Raw genomic sequence first — 24322 nt, 5'->3', positions numbered from 1 at the left:
ACTCTCTCACTTTCAGGCTTCGCATCCTCATCTGCATTCGCAGGCACAAGTGAATCGCTACAGTCAGAAAACGGCTGAGAAATATATCTAACAGAAAAGAGCATATGATGTGTATAAACAGGGGGAACACTAGACGCACAAACAAATAAAAGAATTCATGCAAAACCAAATTATTATTTTTTGTTTGTTTTGGAATTTCGCACAAAGCTACACGAGGGCTATCTGCGCTAGCCGTCCCTAATTTAGCAGTGTAAGACGAGAGGGAAGGCAGCTAGTCATCACCACCCACCGCCAACTCTTGAGCTACTCTTTTACTAACGAATAGTGGGATTGACCGTAACATTATAACGCCCCCACGGCTGGGAGGGCGAGCATGTTTGGCGCGACTCGGGCGCGAACCCGCGACCCTCAGGTTACGAAGCGCACGCCTTAACGCGCTAGGCCATGCCAGGCCCAAAACCAAATTAATAAACACGTTTGTAGAGGTTATCAGTCTAGTATAAAACGTTGAAGAAAATGATTCATTGCTACTTCAATTACGAAGTCAAAATCCGTTGTGTATACATGGAATTAGTTATTCTAAAAGGCACTTTTCACCTGTTGAAGCAATACAACTGTTTCTCGTGCGTTTCCATCACCAGATTTTTTAACAATGATTGTCACACAGACGACGTTCGAGACTCTAGATATATTAAATTTGTCCTTCGGGTGTATATAATCATAGAATCAAAATAGGCTATCGCCAGGGTTGTAGTCGATTCGTTTACCGTATTTTATCTTTCACTCTCTTCTTATAACAAATACAATAAAATCTATAACACTTATAATAAATACTTCAAACAAAAACAGCAGTTTAACATTATTAACGATCTATAACAAATAGCATAATACTAAAATAATAGGCTATTTTACAAACCAGCTGCCACTACATACCTCTTTAGCTGAATATACAACAGCCGATACGGCACCTTTATTAGGCCTATCTATGGTACTTGGTTGGAGTTTATAACCTCAGAAAAGCAAATATCTTTCCTATCATAGAGTTCGTAACTCTTTGAAGGTGTTCCGAATGATCTAAAATTGTTTCTGTTTCCTAAGTTTAAATACAGATAAACGTTGTTGTCTTCTAACACTTCGGTATGAAAACATTGCCTAAATCTAAGAGAATAATTAGTCTAATTTGTGGTTGCTTAGCGGTAAGCAGCAAGTCCTGTTATCACGTGCTTGATTGACAGCAGCTGATCGGTAGCCCTTACCGATAATTGCAATTGTTCTCGTGATGTCGCATTTATAGCGAGACCAAGTTTATTTGCATTTTAATTGGTTTTCTTTTTGCAAATGAAAAGCACGTGTAAAGTTATTGCTGTAATAATACTATATAACCTCCACGTTGTCGTATATGTAGTTGTTTCCGAGTTAAAGTGACTGACTGGCATAATTAAAACCAAACTACACAATACAAGAGAATGTTTTCCATTGATGTAGCTAATGCGCACGCTCTAGTCTTGATGGAAAGTAAAGTAAAATGAAGTTTTCCAAGACTCTGTAAGTATTTCTATACGAAAAAAAAGACGTTTTTGGTAACGAGCTAACAAAAAAAACTACAAACTTTTATCAATAAAAAAATATTCAAATCTGGCAATTTAGTTAAATATTTTCGGTTTTCACATAATAGCCAATCATTATGACCTGTGTATTAATGAAAAGTTTCATACGGTATCCTAAACACAAGAAGTTTACCATGCTCTAATAGTTTAGCTACGAGCGAATCTAAAATGACACTACTTTCCCTTTCTTCATAACAACACAAGCAGTTTGTTATCAACTTCTTCAGTGGCGGCGCCAAGGGGGGCTTGGGGGGCTTGACCCCCAAAATTGAGCCAAGCCCCCTCAGCCCCCAAATATTGTTACCTACATATATTCATAAAATATGAAAAACACAATCGTCGTTGTTGGTTAACAATTAACATCAAAGTGATATAGATCTGTGGAACTCAACGTCTTCATTAAGACGGAAGTATGTGTCATGCGTCCCACAGCAACGTACTGAATGCACTGAAACTCATGCACTGTATTGCCGCTCTCTGTGTAATGCCATTATATCTTGAGCTTTGACGAAGATTAGAGAATCACGTTGATTTCAAGTTACAACAGATCATCAGGGATTTTACTTGATAAACCAAAGATTTCACAGGTATTTACCCATCAATTTCATTTATCTTTTATTGAAAAGTAAAACATAGCATGCATGTATAAATGTACTGTGTACAATTCAAAACTATGAAGCATTTAACCGGTGTTGTGTCCTCTGTGAGATCATTTTGCATTGTGTATCAGCCATCCAAAATTGTACTGATGATTGTGGCATACACTTAAAATTGTGACTTACAATCCAATTAATGTTATACTTATGATTAGATAATAACCTTACATGTTTGTTTGTTTTGTAATTTCGCACAAAGCTACTCGAGGGCTATCTGTGCTAGCCGTCCCTAATTTAGCAGTGTAAGACTAGAGGGAAGGCAGCTAGTCATCACCACCCACCGCCAACTCTTGGGCTACTCTTTTACCAACGAAAAGTGGGATTGACCGTAACATTATAACGGCCCCACGGTTGAAAGGGCGAGCATGTTTGGCGCTACGAGGATGCGAACCCGCGACCCTCAGATTACGTGTTAAGGCGTGCGACTCTAGAAAAATATAATAAAAGGGAATCGATTGAAATTGCCAAAATTTAAAATTATAGGTTAAAAAACCAATAATAAAAAATTAACTAAAAATGTGTATTGATGAAATACTAGTCGATGATGACTTGCTCTCTGAAGAAGCATTATAGGATCATTCTAGCGTTTCCACTAGCCAATCGGAGTTGAGTGATAAAGGTAAGTTAGAAATGCAGTTAAAACTAAAACAAATTGAGCTTGTACAAGCTCGTATCGAAGCTGAGAAAAAACAAGCTCGTATCAAAGCTAAGAAAGAACAAGCCCATATTGAAGCTGAAAGATAAAATAAAAGTTTTGAGGCCGAACGAGCTCGTATCGCAACCAAAAAGAAAAGAGCACGTCTGTGTCGAAACCGAAAGAGAAAGTAAATGTATCGAGGCTAAACACACTCGTATCGAAGCTTAGATGGTAATTATACTGAAAGATATGGAAATTATGCTCAACTCTAATGAACCAAAACAAAATGACAACTTTTACCTCAATTGATACACTAAAGTACCATCATTTAATGAAATTTTTATTTCTTAAGAAAGGTATCCAAACCATGGAATGGCTCACCGCAAAATAGGTATTATTGTTACAGTGTGTTTTAAATACAAGAAACTTGAGCAAGTCTGTCTCTAATAGATTGTACCATAAAGTTAAAGCAGCTATCATCAAAGTATACGAGATAGTAGAGGAACCTTGTCACCAAAAGGTTCGAAGTTATCGCAAACAAAATAGTAAGACGTATATGGAATTTGTCCACGAAAAAGTGGCTTATTTTAACCGATCGTGTAATCCTCTGCACATTGGCAATAGTTTCGACAAGATAAAACAATTGTGTCCAACTGAGGAATTTAAATGTTATACAAATGATGACCTGAACACTTACTTGGATGAAAAAAGTTGAAACACTACAGCTGTTCTTTCCTATGCTTACACTTTAACACAAAAAACCACTTTTCATAAAAAGAATTAGCAAAACTATGTTGTACATTAAGAATCTTAATAAATGTTATTGTGCAGTAGCAATCTTAATGTAGTTTTGTTTATTGTGCAGTAGCAATCTAATGTAGTTTTGTTTATTGTGCAGTAGCAATCTTAATGTAGTTTTGTTTATTGTGCAGTAGCAATCTAATGTAGTTTTGTTTATTGTGCAGTAGCAATCTTAATGTAGTTTTGTTTATTGTGCAGTAGCAATCTAATGTAGTTTTGTTTATTGTGCAGTAGCAATCTTAATGTAGTTTTGTGTGAAGTAGAACACTCGTTCTAGTTTTTGAAAGAACAGTTTATAAGTAACCATCGCGTGAGAAAGTCGTTGTTCATAAAATCTACAAAGTTTCATTTGTTTTTAAATTCTTTCACTACTTAGGATGAGTAAAATAATTTTTACATCCTAGTTATAAATGTACAATTATATCTTACTACTACAGACATTTTGTTTCATCATGCATTTCAAAGAACTGAATATCTTGTTTCTTGAAATAATGTTCTATTTCACCATCTGAAAGTTTTAACGAGTGTCAAAATCTTTTTATTCTGGCCAGGCATGGCCCGGCATGGCCAAGGCGTGCGACTCGTAATTTGAGGGTCGCGAGTTCGCATCCCCGTCGCGCCAAACATGCTCGCCCTTCCAGCCGCGGGGGCGTTATAATGTTACGGTCAATCCCACTATTCGTTGGTAAAAGAGTAGCCCAAGAGTTGGCGGTGGGTGGTGATGACTAGCTGTCTTTCTTCTAGTCTTACACTGCTAAATTAGGGACGGCTAGCACAGATAGTCCTCGTGTAGCTTTGTGTGAAATTCAGAAACAAACAAACAAACAAAAATCCTTTTATTCTTGACGAAAACAACCTATACATGTACAAGTAGAAAATACGTCGATACACGTGAGTAAACACTGAAACTGATGTCGTTGTTTGTTCTTAAAAGAGGGAGAAAGTATAAAGGGTTTTCGAATTATCTAAATAGTAAACAAAACACAATATTTACATTAGAATAAAAAAAAGACCGATACATACTGCCGTTCTTAGATTTTTTGGTTGAAAATGGGAATTTTATGTTTGAAATATATTATATCAAATACTGCTGTATATTTATATTTTAACTATCATAACTCTATTCCAGACTTACAAGATGAATAAAAACAAAGGAATTTATAAACTTGTAAATAAGAATCTTAAGATATGAGAAAACAAGGCAGGAAGCACATAAATAAATAATACCTACAGTATGTACAGTCCTGTTTCTTTCATTTTTTTACCATCTCTATTTGCAGGTTTTGAATTTTCAATTTTCTTATTTGCTGGCTTTTTTATGCTCAACTAAGGGGAAAAATTATTTTATACGGTAGCTAACTTTATACACTGTAATTATGATAAACGTAGCTAGTAATTAGTTAAAACAGCTCATGATGATTTAGTGTAGTTATTAACTACTTGATCGCATTAATTCGAGATGTAAAATATTAAAATATTTTGTTCGAAAATATAGTGAGCATTTATAGCTTCTGTGTAGCTAAATTCTCTCTACAAAATCCATAGCAATGGGCAAGTATATACCTAGACTAAAACACACACACACCAACTACACACGAATAAAATCTTATTAGTAGAAAAGCATCTAAAACATCACTTTAAATAAACCTTTGTGCTTTAAAGTAATTATTATCTGATCTTGTACAGTAAAATTTAATATTTGTGTACTGATTTTTTTTACTCCACCACTTAATATTGTGTAATGGACACAGCATGTTACAGCCATCTGGTGCCCATTTATTATTGGCTGGTGATTCCTGATTCACCCTGTACGTAAGCTTTTTTATGAAAAGAAACTGAATGTTTGTATGAAAACTAGCTTCAGAGGGTAACATCGTTAACACTAGAATTTTCACGTTTTCTAGCTCATGAAAAATATAGAAGAAACAAATTGACTTTGAAATAATCCTGTGATCTTCCCAGTACCATACAAAAGGCTTAGGTGTAATATACCAAACCAGTTTTGTTGTAGGATGTTAATATAATAATAGTAAGAAGAAAAATTACAAACAGGCCGTTTTGAGTGGATTTTCTTTTCCTTTTAAGTCTACATGTATTCTTTTTGTGTGAATTTTTATATGTGTATAACCTTAGCAATCAATAGTAAAGGTTTTAAAGTGTTGTTTGGACTGAATCTTTACTGTTTAAGGTGTTTTTTGTCCGAACGTTTTAGTAATCCCTTGAAATTCTATTAGAGTGGCTCTTAATAAAAGACTGATTTAATTAGTACACAGAGCTAATAAGATAACTCGTACGTCTACTAGTTTTGTATAATAATTATTAACACGAAAGAGTTCTTGATGAAAATGAGTTTCAACGTGAAAGTATATGTAAAGTTTTAAACACCATCGAACAAATATTTATCTCAGAAAAAGATTAGATTTAATAAACACTGTGTTCATTTATTCATCTCTTACACGAACTACTAAAATTAAGCTGGTTGTTATGGTGACTTGAACTGATTTATGTTATGTGTATGTATCCTGATGACTTAACGGGTCTTTAACTTATCTCGTAGTAATGGATATACCCAAAGTTTTAGCAGATCTAAATAAAGGCTGAACTCCATAATAGCTAACAGGATATGTACGATATAACAAAAAAAACTGAGGTCACATACTTTGCCTAGGTTATGAACTTAACAAATGTGTGGGTGGATGCTATAATAAATAACACAAAAATCCTAATTATCACACAGTTTATTTATAGCATAACATATTATTACATTACTACCTCACCACAAGTTTTGTACAAACTTTAAGAACCCAGTATGTATTTACTTATAAGAAAATATACAGAGTGCGACAGTCAAGGTGACTTTGGAGGAAGAGGTAGCGGCGAAAGTTGTGGTGTTGTTACCTGTTTTCAACACCTAGCTCTTGCTGTTCTTCCACAATGTTTCACTTGAGTATTTAATTGATAGTCATTGGCTGCAGAAGTGACTTACAGGTTGAAATTGATACGTTACAGACCAAAGTAGGAAGAGGCTATAACATAAGAGACGGATTTCAACGTTATGGTGGTTGTTGGAGTATAAATTTCAGCTGAGTTTATATTTTTATTGCAACAATGTCGGCCATATTTTTCATTGCATTCTGTCATAGAGATTGAACGTGCACTCTCTGAGATATACATAAGATATTTGTGCCTTTCCCCATACTTTGTATGTTATAGAGAATTTAAAATTTCTATAAGACGTGACGCCATCTATCAACAAAATTAGTGTTAATTTACGTCAAAGGTAATAAATGCTCAATAACAGCATTAATGGGGATGGAGGGGCTTGTTATCCTGCCACTAACATGATCATTGTGCCAAACTATCATCAAATAAAGTTTAGTTGAGATTAGTCCAGTGACCAAGAATTAGTTAAATAACGGATAAACAGACACACTTATTTTGTGCTTTATGTAACCTTGATAGAGGTTAAAGTCTGATCCACATCAGACATTATTTACTTTATAATTTATAGAAATAGTTGACACCACCTACTTTTATTTGGTTTACCATTAATTATGTTTCTAATAGTAGAATTAATTTGTCCATTACAACAAACAAGATTAATCCTTTCTTGGCGTAAAAATTATTAAAGTTAAAGAGTTCACAAAAATACATGATGAGATTCAAAACACAAATAAAATAAACAGTTTAATGAAAATGGGTCGGTTTATATAAAAGACACTTGGGTTTTGTTCATTTAGCTCCTGCTTGAAGTTTGCATACACTGCCATCTGTTGGTGTTTCCTACAAGCTCTTGAGGAAAATTCATATCTGATAAATTGGTCTACAATTGTTTTCGCTAAGCGTTAAATCGTGTATCATGTCCATTATACTAGAGTCAGAGATGGATTTCGACTGACCTTATATTATTCTCGATCATTCTACGATGGATCAGGACTAAAGCAGATTTTTTAAGAGGATATTTAAACTTTTTTTATTTATTTCTGTGGAACGCTATGGACAGTATATGATTTTTTTCATAAGTCAGCGATTCCATTATGACTTTAATGGATTCCATGGCTTATGAGTGATTTTATGACGTTGTTACAACTGATTTAAAGTCTTCGTTTTATCGTCTTTGGATAACGTGCCATTTTATAAGACAATCTATGTCGTGATCTTTATTAAGGTCTGTTGACCTTTTACAAACAAGTGAATAGTGATTACAATCATGCTGTCATAAGACATTAGTATTAGGCCTACTACATTTCTAAACGGAGCATTAGTGTAATGATTCAGAGAAATACATTGTCGGCAAGGATTTCACAAATAAAGTATGGTTGGAATACTACTGTTGTACACTCTTCATTCCTGGAAATCTCTAAAGATAGTATGGTTGGAATACTACTATTGTACACTCTTCATTCCTGGAAATCTCTACACAAATAAAGTATGGTTGGAATACTACTGTTGTACACTCTTCATTCCTGGAAATCTCTAAAGGACCAGATTATAAATGCAATGTTTAAAAATATAATAGGTCTAATACTATTTCTCTATCCATCGAGTTTACTAGATCATTCTCCGACATTTCATATACCTTGGGTTCTCAAAACAAGTGTACCTGTCTCTCAACAACAAGGATCATTCGTTTTGCATGTGCCATCACTATAAATGCTAACAAATTTTCCAATAGCTCCTCCTCTAAGGCCACCAAATAATGTAAATACTAGCGCTACGAGTAATGGTAGTAAGTTTCTGATTAACCGAAGATATATTGGTTGTCAGTAATGTTCTGTATCGTCTAAGTTTCTGTTTTTGCATGTTCATATAGTGAAATTTAAAACATATTCGCAAATACGTATAATAAAATCACTTTTACCTCTGGCACTTATCCCCTTAATTTGTCCACGTCTTGCTTTAGTTATGATAATTGAATCATTGAGCTTACACGTTTAGAAGTAAATATAAGTAGTATGAAAATGTTCCTTCACACAGTGTTGTACATCCAGCTAAATATAACACCAACTCTTCTCATCCTACAAAGGTAATTTCTATCTTTATACTGGTTGATACTGGAAGCTGATTAAGAAAAGAAAGCCCATGAAATTCGAAATTATAGTATGAAATGTTCAGCAGGCTTCCTACTTTTTGTGTATATTGTTTCGAATATCCCTCTCAGCATGCTAACCACACTTCACAGGTATGGCCACGCAATACCTCCACTTTTACAAAGGGTAATCAAGTGGGTTACCTATTCACACCAGCTGTGACCTGTGTTCTAAAGATAATTACCATATTTACTCGATTATAGGACAATCTCAAATATGAGATAAATCCCATTTGCAGAAAGCAAGGGCCAAGCGTGTTAAGGCGTGCGACTCGTAATCTGAGGGTCGCGGGTTCTCATTTCCGTCGCGCAAAATATGCTCGCCCTTTCAGCCCTGGGGGCGTTATTATGTGACGGTCAATCCCACTATTCGTTGGTAAAAGAGTAGCCTAAGAGTTGGCGGTGGGTGGTGATGACTAGCTGCTAAATTAGGGAGGGCTAGCACAGATAGCCCTCGAGTAGCTTTGTGCGAAATTCAAAAACAAACAAATAGAAACCATGTGAAATAGAAACCATGTGAAAGAAAGAAAAAGAGTGTTATAACGTCCTGTTTTGGTCCGCAAATCAATACCATAGCTGAACACATTTGTTGCAAGAATTGGCGATGATCTTGAGGGAATATATGGCACATGTGCACAGACGAATGCTATCTGGACATTCAGGAATGGAACAGGTTATAGTAGAAGAAAGGAACCTATAGCTGGCTGCGATTATAAGACGACTATGAATTTTACAGCCTAATCATTAATTAAAAAAACATATCACCTTATAATCCAGCCAATACGGTACTCAAAAACCGTGACTCAAAAACATTTATATTTTCAGTAGCTAAACATTCTTGAATACTTTTATTTCTGTCGAGGCTACAGTCATGTTAATCAATGGGCATATATTCAATAAATCTTTTTTTTATCTTTACTTGGGTACATACACCACCCACAATTATATAATCTAGAAACAGTCCTGTTCGGAGGTGCATTTGTTCTGATGTTTGTAGTTTCAAATTAATAGGTGAATAACCAGAAGAGTTGGTGGGTTACATATCGATACACTGATAACAGAAAGACACGAAAATTTGATACTTTATCGAATCGAGCATATATATGTAATCACATAATAATCACATAGCGCCACATAGTGTATAAAAGTGGCACTAAGAGGGTAAATTTTGATACTTTTATGCCTCATACTTTCAAATTCTGCAACTTGGGACTGTTGATAGCACTCATTCTAATAAATCATAATGTACTGAATTTCAGTGTATTCAAAATCATTTTAGGGTAAACACTGGAATAGTTTTTACAACAATCATAAAAATAAATGAAAGAAGAATCTAAACTGCCGTCGAGTTCATAACTCTTCGAGTAGATACGTTTTGATATTATTTATACCGAGATGTTCACTGTTTATTCTACTGTCTGAGAAGTAAGGAAGACAATAACGATCTTTTATGGAACAAAGTTAATGACCTCACACTGAGAGCATCGTAAAATAATTTACAGTACCCTCAAGACTGACCAGTCACACTGTTACAACCATGGAGGGTGTTGATGTTGTTCTCTCTGGTACTTAGATGTCAGTCACCTTGGTTGTAGGTAATGGAGAGGCATTTTCCCCGATAAACACGTTTTTTGTAATTTCCCTAAAAAGAAATGAGCTTCGTTAGGGTTTTTGGAGGAAAGCAGAGAAAAATTTCTCTTTTGACAATGTCTCCGCGTAGAGTTCTAGTAGTTATTAATTAGTTGTACACATGACGACACCTATAAACCGAATCGAGACCGATTTCCGGGTTTGGTTTGGTTTGAATTTCGCGCAAAGCTACACAAGGGCTATCTGTGATAGCCGTCCCTAATTTAGCAGTGTAAGGCTAGAGGGAAGGCAGCTAGTCATCACCACCCACCGCTAACTCTTAGGCTACTCTTTTACCAACAAATAATGGGATTGATAGTCACATTATAATGCCCCCACGGTTGGAAGGGCGGGCATGTTTGGTGTGAAGAGGATTCGAACCCGCGATCCTCGGATTACGAGTCGAGTGCCTTAACTACCTGGCCATGACCGCCCCCGATTTCTAGGATCTTAAGTTATGTCTTGAAAGCTATGGGAGATTTTTGCTTTTCAATTTGCCATGTTTTCAGCCAGTGGCCAGATGTTTGATTAGGAAAATGTTTCTTTCTCCTTTAATAATACACAAAACCAACATCACGACCCTCCCAGAGAAGAGTTTGTCCTCAGTAACAGGCTATACAATAATATCGCATCCTATATAGTTTGTAACTGTGTAGTAATACCGTATCTTTCATAGTTACTAGCCATATAGTAGCACCGTATCCCTTATAGTTTTTAACTGTACAAAACAACTGTATTCCTTATAGTTTCTAATCCCGTACAGTTTGTTAACTGTGTAGTACAGCGTATACTTTAGAGTTTTCAAGTGTAACATTCGTTCTTGTTTATTAGTTTCCATTATGTCTCACACTTTGTAGCTGTAACGTTTTATTTAATTAAACTACGGAAGGTTTTTGTGCAACAAAACTGCTTTCCATTTCATTCGTTGGGAAACAGTCACATTTCTTATCATAAAATTAAATGTCAGTTTCACTGATAAACATTTCTTGAACATTTATACCAACATTTGAATTTTTTATAAGACCGCAAATGTAGGGTTGAACTGTAGTTGCCTAGGTGTCGCCTCATGCTCTAAATAATTTAACGTGTCAGTTGGGATAAAGTCGTGAATATAGGCACAGGCTGTAGTTACCTAGGTGTCGTCTCATGCTCTCGATAGTTTAACGCGTCAGTTGGGATATGGTCACGAATATAGGCTCAGGTTTTAGATCCCTAGGTGTTGCCTCATGCTCTGAATAGTTTGACCTGTTAGTTCGGATCAGGTTGCGCATTTGTACTCAAGCTTCAGCTAGCTAGATTGTTGCCCGGTGCCCGTAATAGTTTGGTGTGCGAGTTGGAATACAGTCACACATGTAAGTTCAGGCTCTAGTTACCTAAATTCGAAAATACAAATTTTCTTTTCTCGGACATAAAAATTCAGGCACTGGCTACATACAAATGTCATCCCATTCGATGGTCACGTAGGTGTGTCACCTGATACATAGGTTATCTAAGTAACTGGCCACATGGCTACGTCACCTGAAACATCGTTTACCTAAATAACCGGACACGTAGATACACCAGTTACCAAGATATTCAATGTAAGGTATGTATTTTACAGTTATTACATTGTAAAGTTCTGATTTAAAGTCTGTAAACTTGAGTGATAATGTGGTGGTAATTGATATAAAAAAGTTAACTTAAATAGTTGCGCTCATGGTATATGTTTTTCATTGCACGAGTTTCTCTGAATTTTCAATACCACAACTGTCAATTTCCATCACAAATGCCCCCCCAGTGGCAAAGCGGTGTGTCTGTGCTAAAATCCAGGCTCCGATATCTGTGGTAAGTAGTGCACAGATAACCCATTGTGTATCATGTGCTTAATTTCAAGCAAACAACCAAACCATCAAAGATTTTCAGTACAAAACTTTTCAGTTACCATCATATACGCTCCAACATGGCCAGGTGGGTTAAGGCGTTTGACTCGTAACCTGAGGGTCGAGGGTTCGAATCCCCGTCGCACCAAACATGCTCGCCCTATCAGCCGTGGGGTGTTATAATGTGACTGTCAATCCCACTATTAGTTGGTAAAAGAGTAGTTCAAGAGTTGGTGGTGGGTGGTGATGACTAGCTGCCTTCCCTCTAGTCTTACACTGCTAAATTAGGGACGGCTAGCACAGATAGCCCTCGTGTAGCTTTGCGCGAAATTCAAAACAAACCAAAACCATCAAGTATTCAATAAAACACTACTGCGAGTCTCGAAAATATGCTGAATGTAACATCTGTCAGTTTCCATTACTCTAGAAATTGCAGAGACCCGCAAAACCTTGTTGGCAAATTCGTATCCTTATTATATTTATACAGTATTTATTTAAATATAGTATTTACAGGGTAATACAAACAGAATGGTATCTGAGACACCAAAACGAGTAAATTCAGTTTTACTTAGGTCGTACTTTATAAAATCTAACGTCTGAAGCCTAAGTTCGATATAGAGATAAACTGACACTGTAGCGAGTGCGTTTTCTATATTAGCTTATTTAGGACTAAACTATACTGTACTTAAATATTATCTCTGACTTAGAATATTATTGTAGGACCTTATGTCAGAACCTTTCTCAGAAGTTTAAACTTTTAATGTTGTTGTACTAAATAGTTAATGAAGGACACTTACATCTACCTTCCTTTGTTATTTCTTCATTTATAGAGCAGTTATAGTGACTTTATCATTGAACTTTCCAGCTCTCTGGCGCATGTAGGAGCTTGCACTATTTTACTGGGTAAAAATTCTTTGTGCGTCGTCTTACCGACAGCAGAATCACACCATAACAAGATTGAATGAGTAACGCAAAACCCAATCTGAGTGAAAAAATATATATGTTTACAGCCGTCAATCTATAGCAATAAGTACCTGTTTAACTTTACGAGGTGTTCCATGTTCGATTGGTACAAGACTAGAATCATACCGAGTAAGGCAACAAAACAGACTTGTTATAACATTATCACATAAAACATTATATTACACACGTATATATGTGTATAAGGTAACAAAAAATATTTGGAATTTAGATACATATTGTATTTTATAAATGAACAGCAAAAATAATACAACTTCGAAAAAAACTAAAAGGAGTTAGGATTCAACTTCATGAGCCGATGCACCATTAACATCCAAGTTAAACAGTCAAATTCGGTAGTTAGCCCTAAAATTATTAACTACCCATTGAAAAGACGTTATTCCTAGGACTGAGACAGATATAAACATAAAAAAATATACACAATTAATTTCCATATTTATTAAAAATTCAATTTCCACCGAAGTAATAGTTTGGTAATAATAAAGTAGTAATTGTAGTAATATATATTGCAATCCCTTTTTTATTCTTGATAAGATTTATTGAGATTCAAAAGTTTTAGGATTACTCAAAAATGCAAACAGTAATAAGCAGCTATACTAAATATGTATTGTTTGTTATGAGTTCCTAAAAGTTAAGTGTACGTAGTTACAGTAAATAATAGCAATCTCTATCACATTTTCTTATTTAATGTTCATGGTGGAGTTTCTTATACTTAGGGTTATTCCACCCTGTTACACTCAAAGTGTCTTTTGTTATAAGCAAGGTAGATATGATCTTCTCCACCTCCTGTTCCACAGGGATTTCGCGTGCAAATTAACCACGTGACTTAATGGCCCTCTACTAAGTAATTCCCCAAAACCACATAAACTGTGGTTAAAGATACAGATAATTACCTTCTACATCAAAACAAAGCGGTTTAACTCTGTCCCTGTGTACACTTAACCCTAAATCACAGTTATCCACTGAGGCCCAACTTCGTTAGTTATTGTAAGGGTAATCAGACGTCCCAGTTTTGCCAGTACAGTACAAACTGGTTTGGTATTTTGTCCCAGTGTCCCGAGGAAACTTCTAAAGACTCATAAAATGTCCGTGTTTTAATTATAATGACATCAAATTGACAGTCACATCAAATGCGCGAATGTAATAGGCCTGCCTGACTTACTTAGAATGATAGTTAAAAATTGTCTTGTCTGTTTGTTTTAAAGTTATAGTTTAAGATCGTATCATATCTCCATTTTAGAATAATAATTAAAGAGAGTATGACTCTTGAAAATATTTACAGTAAGTATCAAAAGAAGTAATGTTTCTTAAATAACACGTGCTACTGCAGCGATACCTCACTTTGTACAAGAACTGACACAACCGAACTACATTTTGTACAATAATCAGTACGACAGAAACGTTGTATTCTGTAGAGGAACTGTAACTGACAAAATTCTAATACTCTTTGTACAGGAGTCCCTACTGTCCAATATATTATATACAAAAGCCGCTATTGCTAAAACACTAATATACTTTATACAGAAGCCGTTACTGCCAAAACGTTACTACATTTTGTACAGGCACTGATACTTTCGGAATCCTAATATAGTTTGTATAGCAATGATTTGGTATTGTACAAAAGCTAATATACTTTGTATCGGAGCCGGTACTAATATACTTTGTATCGGAGCCGGTACTAATATACTTTGTATCGGAGCCGGTACTAATATACTTTGTTTCGGAGCAGTTTTTAATAAACTTTGTTTGATAACGAGTACTGCCGAAACGCTAATACATTTTGTACAGTGTTGCCGAAACGCTGAAACATTTTGTACAGTGTTGCCGAAACGCTGAAAGACTTAATACAGAAATTGTAATGACAAAACATGAATGCACTTTGTACAGGAATTAAAACTATCGAAACGCTATAGTCTTTGTACAGCGACACCGCGGGATATATATATATATATATAACAAAATTAATATTTTGGATATAATTTTTTTATCATTTTCCTGTTCTATAAATATCAAATATATATTCCTTTTGAAAAAATCCTGCAGGGGCGTTATAAAAATTTCTAAAAATGATAACTTTGAATTATTCCTTAACCTTGACGTTTAAAGTGTTTAAAGTAATTAGTAACCATAAATACCAAATATATTCAAAAGGAAATCACTGAATTATTTGAAATATTTTTAAGGCGTAAGTCTATATATTTATATACGATATATAATTCCACTAATACCTGAAATTTTGGTAGTTACACAACTAGTGCACGATAGTGTTGCGATTGTGTATCCCATATATAAATAACGCTGTATTCGCAGGTGTCTTTATTATAAACACCTGATAAAAATTTTGAATAACAGTCCGTCGGTAAGGGTTACAATAGGGTTTGATTCCCTGAGGTGATCACAGTAGGTGTCGTGTTTTTGCTCTAAAAATACAAAAAAACTCCGAACGGCAATTTGTTATTGTTACTGGTTCTGTTTGACAGGTCCCTTGGTGGGTTAGCGGTAAGTTTAGGGACTTCCAACGCTAAAATCCGAGGTTCGACTCCTTCAGTGGACAGATGTCAAAACCTCATTGTGTGTCTTTGAGTTACGAGATAAGATAAACACGGAATTTTGTTTTCTTTATTGAACCAGCCGTCCTTAATTTAGAAGTGGTAGACTAGAAGGAAGACAGCAGATCAACCCCACTCACCGCCAAGTTTTTGGTTACTTTAATTAACAAGTGAGCTTTATCGTCGCGTTATTATAACGCTCTTACGGCTGAAAGGGCATGTATGCTTAGGCAACAAACAAACCAGATTATCATAACAGCATCTGTTCGACGGTATGTTACGGTTGCTGATTCACAAACATGGACTTCGGTGAGTAAGTTATTCTGTTGTTTTTATAGGTGTTCTAATGCTTTTTTAACTATTTAGCAAGAATGTCGATAGCTTTTTCTTAAATATTTCCGGATAGTTTTAGCTTCGAGTAATCATAAAAAAAATACTGCCTGCGTTAGGAACAACAGTAAAGGAGGACGTTTTATAGTAGCAGTCCTAAAACAAGTTCCGTAAATAGGTCAGGTGTAGCCTAGTTCTCAGCATTTCAGACTGTTTTTTAATGATTCGAGTCTCGTTGCTGGTGAAAACAATCGCTCTTCGTACGCTAGGGTTGTTAGATGAAACGTTATAATTGAGAAGGTTAAATTTCACTATTTGATTACACAACAGCAGCCCAACAGTGGCTGGTGGGTGCTGCTTTCAAGCTGTCCTCCTTCTAGCCTATTGGTTTACAAAAGATACATGACATGGCCTGATGGCTAGGACAGTTGCCTCGTAATCTACGTGGCACGAGTTCGAATCCTGTCGTTGAACATGTTCACCCTTTCAGTCATGGTGGTGTTAAAATGTGACAGTGAATCTTGCTATTCGTTGAAAGAGAGTAGCCCAAGAGTTGGCGGTTGTGTGTGTTGGCTACCTGCCTTCCCTATAATCTACCGCTTCAAAACTAGAGAGGACTAGCACAGTTTCCCTCGAATAGTTGTGTGTTATAATTAATAAGCAAACAAAATCAGAACAAAGTTAACGTACTACTAGCACATATAACCTATGAGTAACTTTTAATGAACATCTAGAACAAAACAATTTATCGTAAAAAACAAAACAAAAAAGAGCATACAAAAATTTTGAGCCATATTTAATACTGTCTACTTTTTTTTTTTTCATTTCGTTTGAAGTTAAGCAAAAAGCAACACAATGAGCTGTTTGTGTTCTGCCCACCCCGGGTATCGAAACTCGAGTTCTAGCGTTGTAAGTCCGCAGAAATACCATTGTACCACCAGGGGAAGCTTTTACATAATAATTGTTAAATTTCTTTTAATAACAATTCCACATGAGAGCTATTTAAGGAAGAGGTAGATGTCACTGTTGTTCGTTTCGAACAACAGTAAGGACACCTTGTGTCAGCTCAATGAACTGTGAACGACAGAACTGATGAAATAGCTCCGAAGAAGCTTTCGCTCACCAGATAGCCAGTTGATGAACCGGTGATCGACTCACCGTTGAGATATTGTTTACGACTTGTTTGGTTGGCGTAAGTTTGGATTAAATTGGTCCTGTCGCTCATTCACAGAGTGTGGTTAGCCCAGCGGGTTCCTTTTTCAAAATCGGAAAAAAAATATACTCCCCACAAATTTACCAGGACCAATCATTTTCATCCTGATGCAAAAAGGACAAGACCTGGTTCCGCCTCCTGTTGTGGCAGTCTTCTCTTCTATGGCTGCCCAATTGTTTGGGTCATTCCAAAAGTTTACGTTGCACCCCACCAACCATAACGTTGTGGTTTCTCAAATCTAACAGCCTACCCCTGCTGCGATTGTCGCTATAAAATGAACCTGATAGCTCTACAATTGCACGAATGCTGTTTGCTTTTCAGATAAGCTGTCGTTTATCTTGAACAGGCTGTTGTTCACGTTCCTGATCGTGACACCACATAATTTATCACGCAGAGATCGTTGGGTCGCGTAGGATAACGTTATCTATCACAGCATGAGCGGAACGTCACGTGAGAAAATATAGCTTGTAATTCTTGAGAAATAGAACTACGGTAATATTATTTACAGTAAAATAAACTACGATACGAAATCGAACAGTCAAAATAATTATGAATAACACAATAGACAATTATTGTTCAAATGAATATAACTTCAATATAACTGATTTAAACAGTATTCATCTGCTGTTATATTCATGAGTACTAATCTCAAACAGTAGCTCAATACTGTTTAAAAGATAAACATGAATATAATTGAAGATAGATACTATTTAATTGGTACTCATCAATATAACATTAGATCAATGCTGTTGAAATTGGTATTCATGAATAAAACAATTGATCAATACTATTTAAATTGGTATTCATGAATAAAACAGTTGATCAATACTGTTTAAACTGATATTCATGACATTAACAGTTGAGCAATACTATTTAAATTGCTATTCATGAATAAAACAGTTGATCAATACTATTTAAATTGGTATTCATGAATAAAACAGTTGAGCAATACTATTTAAATTGGTATTCATGAACATAGCAGTAAATCAATACTGTTCAAATTGATGTTCGTGAATATAACAGTATATCAATTCTCCGTGATGACGAGAAAACCCACTTGCAGAGAAAACTATATATGTAAAATAACGGCTGGTATGGATAGAGAAAGCATTATGTAGAGGAGCGAACACCACAAGTATACGGCATCTCCAAACCTCGTAAACCAGATTGTCCACTACGACTAATAATGCCCACAAATACATAGAGTGGGCATTCTCCAAATATGTAACATCAGCCAGCTCATTCATCTAAGACTATTTTAACTTCAAGTCTAACCTTACTCAACTTAATCATAAAGCCTTAATGGCCAGTTTTAATGTCATATTTCTCTTTACAGAAGTCCCAACCGTTGAAGCCTGCAAGATAGCCTTAGAACTCTATATCCGAGACTCTAACCCATCAATATACATTCCCAGCAACCAATTATCAACCCTCATAGAATTCACCACGATGAAGAAAAACTTCATGTTCAACAACCACAACTATATACAAACAAATAGCCTAAGCATGGGCAATCCAGTATCACCAGTTCTAGCCAATATTTTTATGACACAAGTTGAAACACAAGCAATTAACACAGCATTACATCCACCACTATACTGGTACAGATATGTTTTAATCTTTATTGATGTATTGAACAGGTGTGTCTCGAACACATTGTTTTCCTCAATATATTAATATTTATAGATTTATGGAAGGCGCTCTCTCAGTGGCACTGCAGTATGTTAGTGGGCTTACAACGCTAGAAACCAAGTTTTAATGGTCGTGATGTATAGCTCTGAGCTTAGCTTCAAAGAGAAAAAAAGATAGAAAAAATTATAGAGTATATGTCACTCTTGTGTTTGATTGGTCTAAGAACAGTACTTACAGATTTGCCTCGAACTTTTGGACAAGACTTTAGAGAACATGGAATCCTTTTGTTCAATGTTACAAGAAACACAGCGTTAATCTAAAAGTAATTAGGAAACCATCGATGCTGTAACTGACGCAGTAATACCTGTCGAAATCATCCATAAAAATAGAGTGTGTTTCAGTTGCTACTGCGTTCATGCACGTGTATTTTGGCATTAATGTGGTTAATCAACCACAGACGTTGCACTGTTTACAAATGTTTGCTTAGACATTTGTACGGTTAATTAGTCAGATATGTTATAACCTTTATGGATCTATGTTGTATTATTTATATGGTTAATTAGTCGTGGATTTTACTGTGTTTATAGTTGTTTACTGAGGTACTTAAATGTGTTTTAATTTGAGGATACATTTGCCTCTCTCCCTTATAATTCTAAATTTAACAAACACGTGGGACCATTCAGACCGTGTACTTTTGTTACACATGTAACCAAGTTAGTTCAGTAATGGCATTTTTTGTATAGCTTTAAACATGACTAATTTCAACAATACTTATCTGCTGACACATGTTTCAGATGTTTTAAGTCCATTTAAATTGTACTAATCTGTTATAACGTTCATGTGTTGCCATTAAAACAGTATTGATCAACTGTTATAGTCATGAATACCAATTTAAACAATCTTGATCAACTGTTATAGTCATGAATACCAATTTAAACAATATTTATCAACTGTTATAGTCATGAATACCAATTTAAACAGTATTGATTTACTGTTATAGTCATGAATACCAATTTAGTCGATACAATGTTTTTTTTAAGTTTAGATTGTAACATTAAACAACATCTCAAAATTTTTATCAGATACACTGAGATTACTTTAGTCCACACAATGTTTTTAGTTATTAGTTACTACATTAAACAATATTTTAAAGTTTTTATTTGCTGTACTGATATTTCGACCGGCATGACCAAGTGGTTAAGGCAACCCTCAGATTACTACTTGAGCGCCTTATCCATCTGGCCATGCCGGGCCAAGAATGTCGAGTATGATTAATACTAGAGAATTTTATGAAATATAGTTTTCAGTGTGGTTATGAACGAATATATTTTATAAACTCGAACAATTAATAGAAAATATAGTCAAATTATACTGAAGTCAAATCCTGTTAATATATTGCTTGGACGTAGTTTGTTTCATCAAGAACTGAATGTTTCAATCACCTGTAAACTGTACCACGTAAAATATGAAATTGAAAGACACAGACATATATAGAAACATATATGTACACAAACCCACACATTCACATATTTATATCTCTATTTTTCTTTGGGTAAGAAAATGGGTATTTAGTTTGAAGTTTCGAATTAATCAAATATATCTTATAAAAACACAACGTTGGTCAATGTCTTATAGAAACACAACGTTGGTCAATATCTTATAGAAACACAACGCTGGTCAATGTCTTATAGAAACACAACGTTGGTCAATATCTTATAGAAACACAACGTTGGTCAATGTCTTACAGAAACACAACGTTGGTCAATGTCTTATAGAAACACAACGTTGGTCAATATCTTATAGAAACACAACGTTGGTCAATGTCTTATAGAAACACAACGTTGGTCAATATCTTATAGAAACACAACGTTGGTCAATGTCTTATAGAAACACAACGTTGGTCAATGTCTTATAGAAACACAACGTTGGTCAATGTCTTACAGAAACACAACGTTGGTCAATGTGCAAAACGAAGTAATTTTCGTTAACTGTGTTTTGTTTTTACAATGTGACACAATACTCTAGTATACAGAACAAATTTTAAACTCTCGGTTCTTTCCAGGAATCTTACAGAGCTTGCAGGCATGAATTACTAAAGTTTCTCATATGGTTCAAAATATTCGTTGAGCACCAGGTCACATTCTTTTAACGAAATTAGGATTTAGTGCTAGTTTCACTTTGACCTTATAACCGTTTTAGACTTTTAGTGTATTATTATCGTTTTGTAATTGGATCTTCACTGAAGTATTCAAGTCGTTTCGTTTACAACAATGACAGTAGCAAAACCTATAACACATGTTATTCAGATATACAATAAGCTTCAATAATAATTGGAAGTTTGTAATGACAGAATAACAACTGACTAGAGACGTTTGTGTTGAAAAAATAACAACTGGCTATAAAAGTTTGTGATGACAATAACAACTAAGCTATGGAAGTTTGTGATGATAGAATAATACATAGCTATAGAAATTTGCGTTGACACAATAGCAACTGACTGAACAAGTTTGTGTTGACAGAATAGCAACTGTCTATAAAATTTGTATTGCTAGTATAACAACTTACTAAACAAATTTGTGATAACAGTATAAAAACTGACTAAACAAGTTTGCCATGGAGTCAGATCAATTGAACCGGTTATATAAGGTTGATCACATGTTAATGATCCAACAACATAGCGAATGCATTTTCGAATGTATGCAACTTTTGAAATGAGGTTAAAAAGTTTCATACATAATTATCGTAAAGATAGAAACATTAAGGACAATGAAACATTGAACTATGGTGAGGAATAATTCTGTCCTATTAAGTGCAAGGTAATAGTATCCATTATGATATCCTGCTGCTATGTGGTGGAGACGTCTGTTTCAATAATTATTGTAAATTAAATATATCCTAAGGAATAAACCGACGCAAAATGATGAGGAAATAATTATCCAGAGTTACTGACTGTTGAATTTGAATGGTTACATAATTAAGGTCACAAGGATTGAATTTGTTAGTGGATAATGGTTACAAATTATTAGGTGTTTTCAATGGTTTGGGGAACTCTTTCTGTTCACTTGTTTGTTAGGTATCTCATATCAACAGTATCTCTGATATACTAGATCAAACACATACGTTTCAAGGTTGTAACATATTATGGCCCATCCTCTTAACACTCGACTGAAAAGTTTTGGTTTTAATCACTCCAGAAATAACAGGAGATTCCAGTTATGTGTGAAGGATAAGAAATGCGTTTTACAAAAATTATAATATTGAGTTATGGGTAAGATAAGAAGAAAATTAAAGATCTCGGAGATTAATTACGTTGATAACAAAACATATATATGTTAGATTCAATGAATTATCGAATTTCTATCACACTGTTGGTGTGTTTTGGGGCTATCTGCTGAGTCCACCGAGGGGAATCGAATCCCTGATTTTAGCGTTGTAAATCCGGAGACATACCGCTGCTCTAGCGGGGGGCGTCACACTGTTGTTGAAGATGGTTCTAAAAAGGAATCATAGGCCAAGCCTCTGACATAATGAAAGTCAGAGCCCCTTTGTTCCAAGGAGTCATTAAGGGTTTCGTTAGGCATGAGTGAGAAAAAAAAATCGGTGGATTTGTTGGTCGTTCTTCTGTTTCTGTCATTTGTTCTGGAACCAAACATTCACCTGAAAAGAAAATTAATACTGTTACTATAAGGCACGCTTGGCTTTGCAACTTTATATAGTAATCACCACAGTGATTCTTGACATGCTAGAGTAAAGAGGACTATTGAACAACTTCGTAGGAGAACCAGGATAGAGAAAGTTATTTCAGTTTGTTTATTTGTTTAGAATTAAGCACAAAGCTACACAATGGGTTGTCTGCCCACCAAGGGTATCGAAACCCGGTTTTTATTATGTAAGTCCGTAGACGTACCACTGTGCCACTGAGGAGGGAGGCATCATTTCAATTATTTGAATGTATGCAATTGTATTAGTTTTCTGAAAAACGCAATAACACTACGTGAAAAAGCACACATTAACACTGAGGAATAATTAGTCAAAAACTATTTTAAACATCCTTATATTTCTTGTTCTCCACGTTATAAAACTAAACACCTGCCGACCCTTTCTGTTTATGTTGGTCATTCTCTTAAAGACACTTGTCTGTTTGTTGTTAAGTAGAAAGTTGCACCATGGGCTATCTGTGGTGTGTTTACCAAGCATATTGATACCAGAGTTTTAGTGTTATAAGCCTTCAGACTTACCACTGAGTTATTATAGAGCATCTATGTAGATATTCAAAGGTCTAAGGTCACACGTGCAAGCTTCACAAGTAAGTAAAGAGTTAGTTTCTTCATGTTAACATTGTTTTTAAATGAGATGACAAGTCTCTCTGAAAACTACAGATCAAGTACTATTAATTAAATTATGGGTAAATTAATATTAACTGAATGAATTATAGATGAATTAATATTGCTTTTGAAATTAAACAATTCCAAAAAAGTCTAATAAAGAATCTTTACAAAATAATTTAGTGAAGTATTAAATGAAAGCGAGCATGGAGTCACCATGGAAAGATTTATCTGACGTAACTGGTATCTTTGTGGACATTCCTTACTACCTGGGCGAAGAAAAGGTGTGAAATTTAAACAAAAAAAATATTTTGTTAAGGTGTTACATAAAGGACTAGTTGAAAAAATCATACCACTAGGGGTTGGGATAGACTAGTTAATTGTTTAGTGTGGTTGAATGGGAGAAAGTGTCAAACTTTATTATTAGTGTAGTAACTCACGGACCAGCGCTTGGACCTATACTTTTACTTATTAACACTGATGATACTGATAAAGACATTATTAGTGTAGTAACTCACGGACCAGCGCTTGGACCTATGCTTTTACTTATTAACACTGATGATACTGATAAAGACATTATTAGTGTAGTAACTCACGGACCAGCACTTGGACCTATGCTTTTACTTATTAACACTGATGATACTGATAAAGACATTATTAGTGTAGTAACTCACGGACCAGCGCTTGGACCTATGCTTTTACTTATTAACACTGATGTTACTGATAAAGACATTATTAGTGTAGTAACTCACGGACCAGCGCTTGGACCTATGCTTTTACTTATTAACACTGATGATACTGATAAAGACATTATTAGTGTAGTAACTCACGGACCAGCGCTTGGACCTATACTTTTACTTATTAACACTGATGATACTGATAAAGACATTATTAGTGTAGTAACTCACGGACCAGCGCTTGGACCTATGCTTTTACTTATTAACACTGATGATACTGATAAAGACATTATTAGTGTAGTAACTCACGGACCAGCGCTTGGACCTATACTTTTAC

The sequence above is a fragment of the Tachypleus tridentatus genome, chromosome 8, assembly GCF_004210375.1.
Source record: "Tachypleus tridentatus isolate NWPU-2018 chromosome 8, ASM421037v1, whole genome shotgun sequence".
Lineage (NCBI taxonomy): Eukaryota > Metazoa > Arthropoda > Merostomata > Xiphosura > Limulidae > Tachypleus > Tachypleus tridentatus.
Note: the sequence above shows the minus strand (reverse complement) of the source record.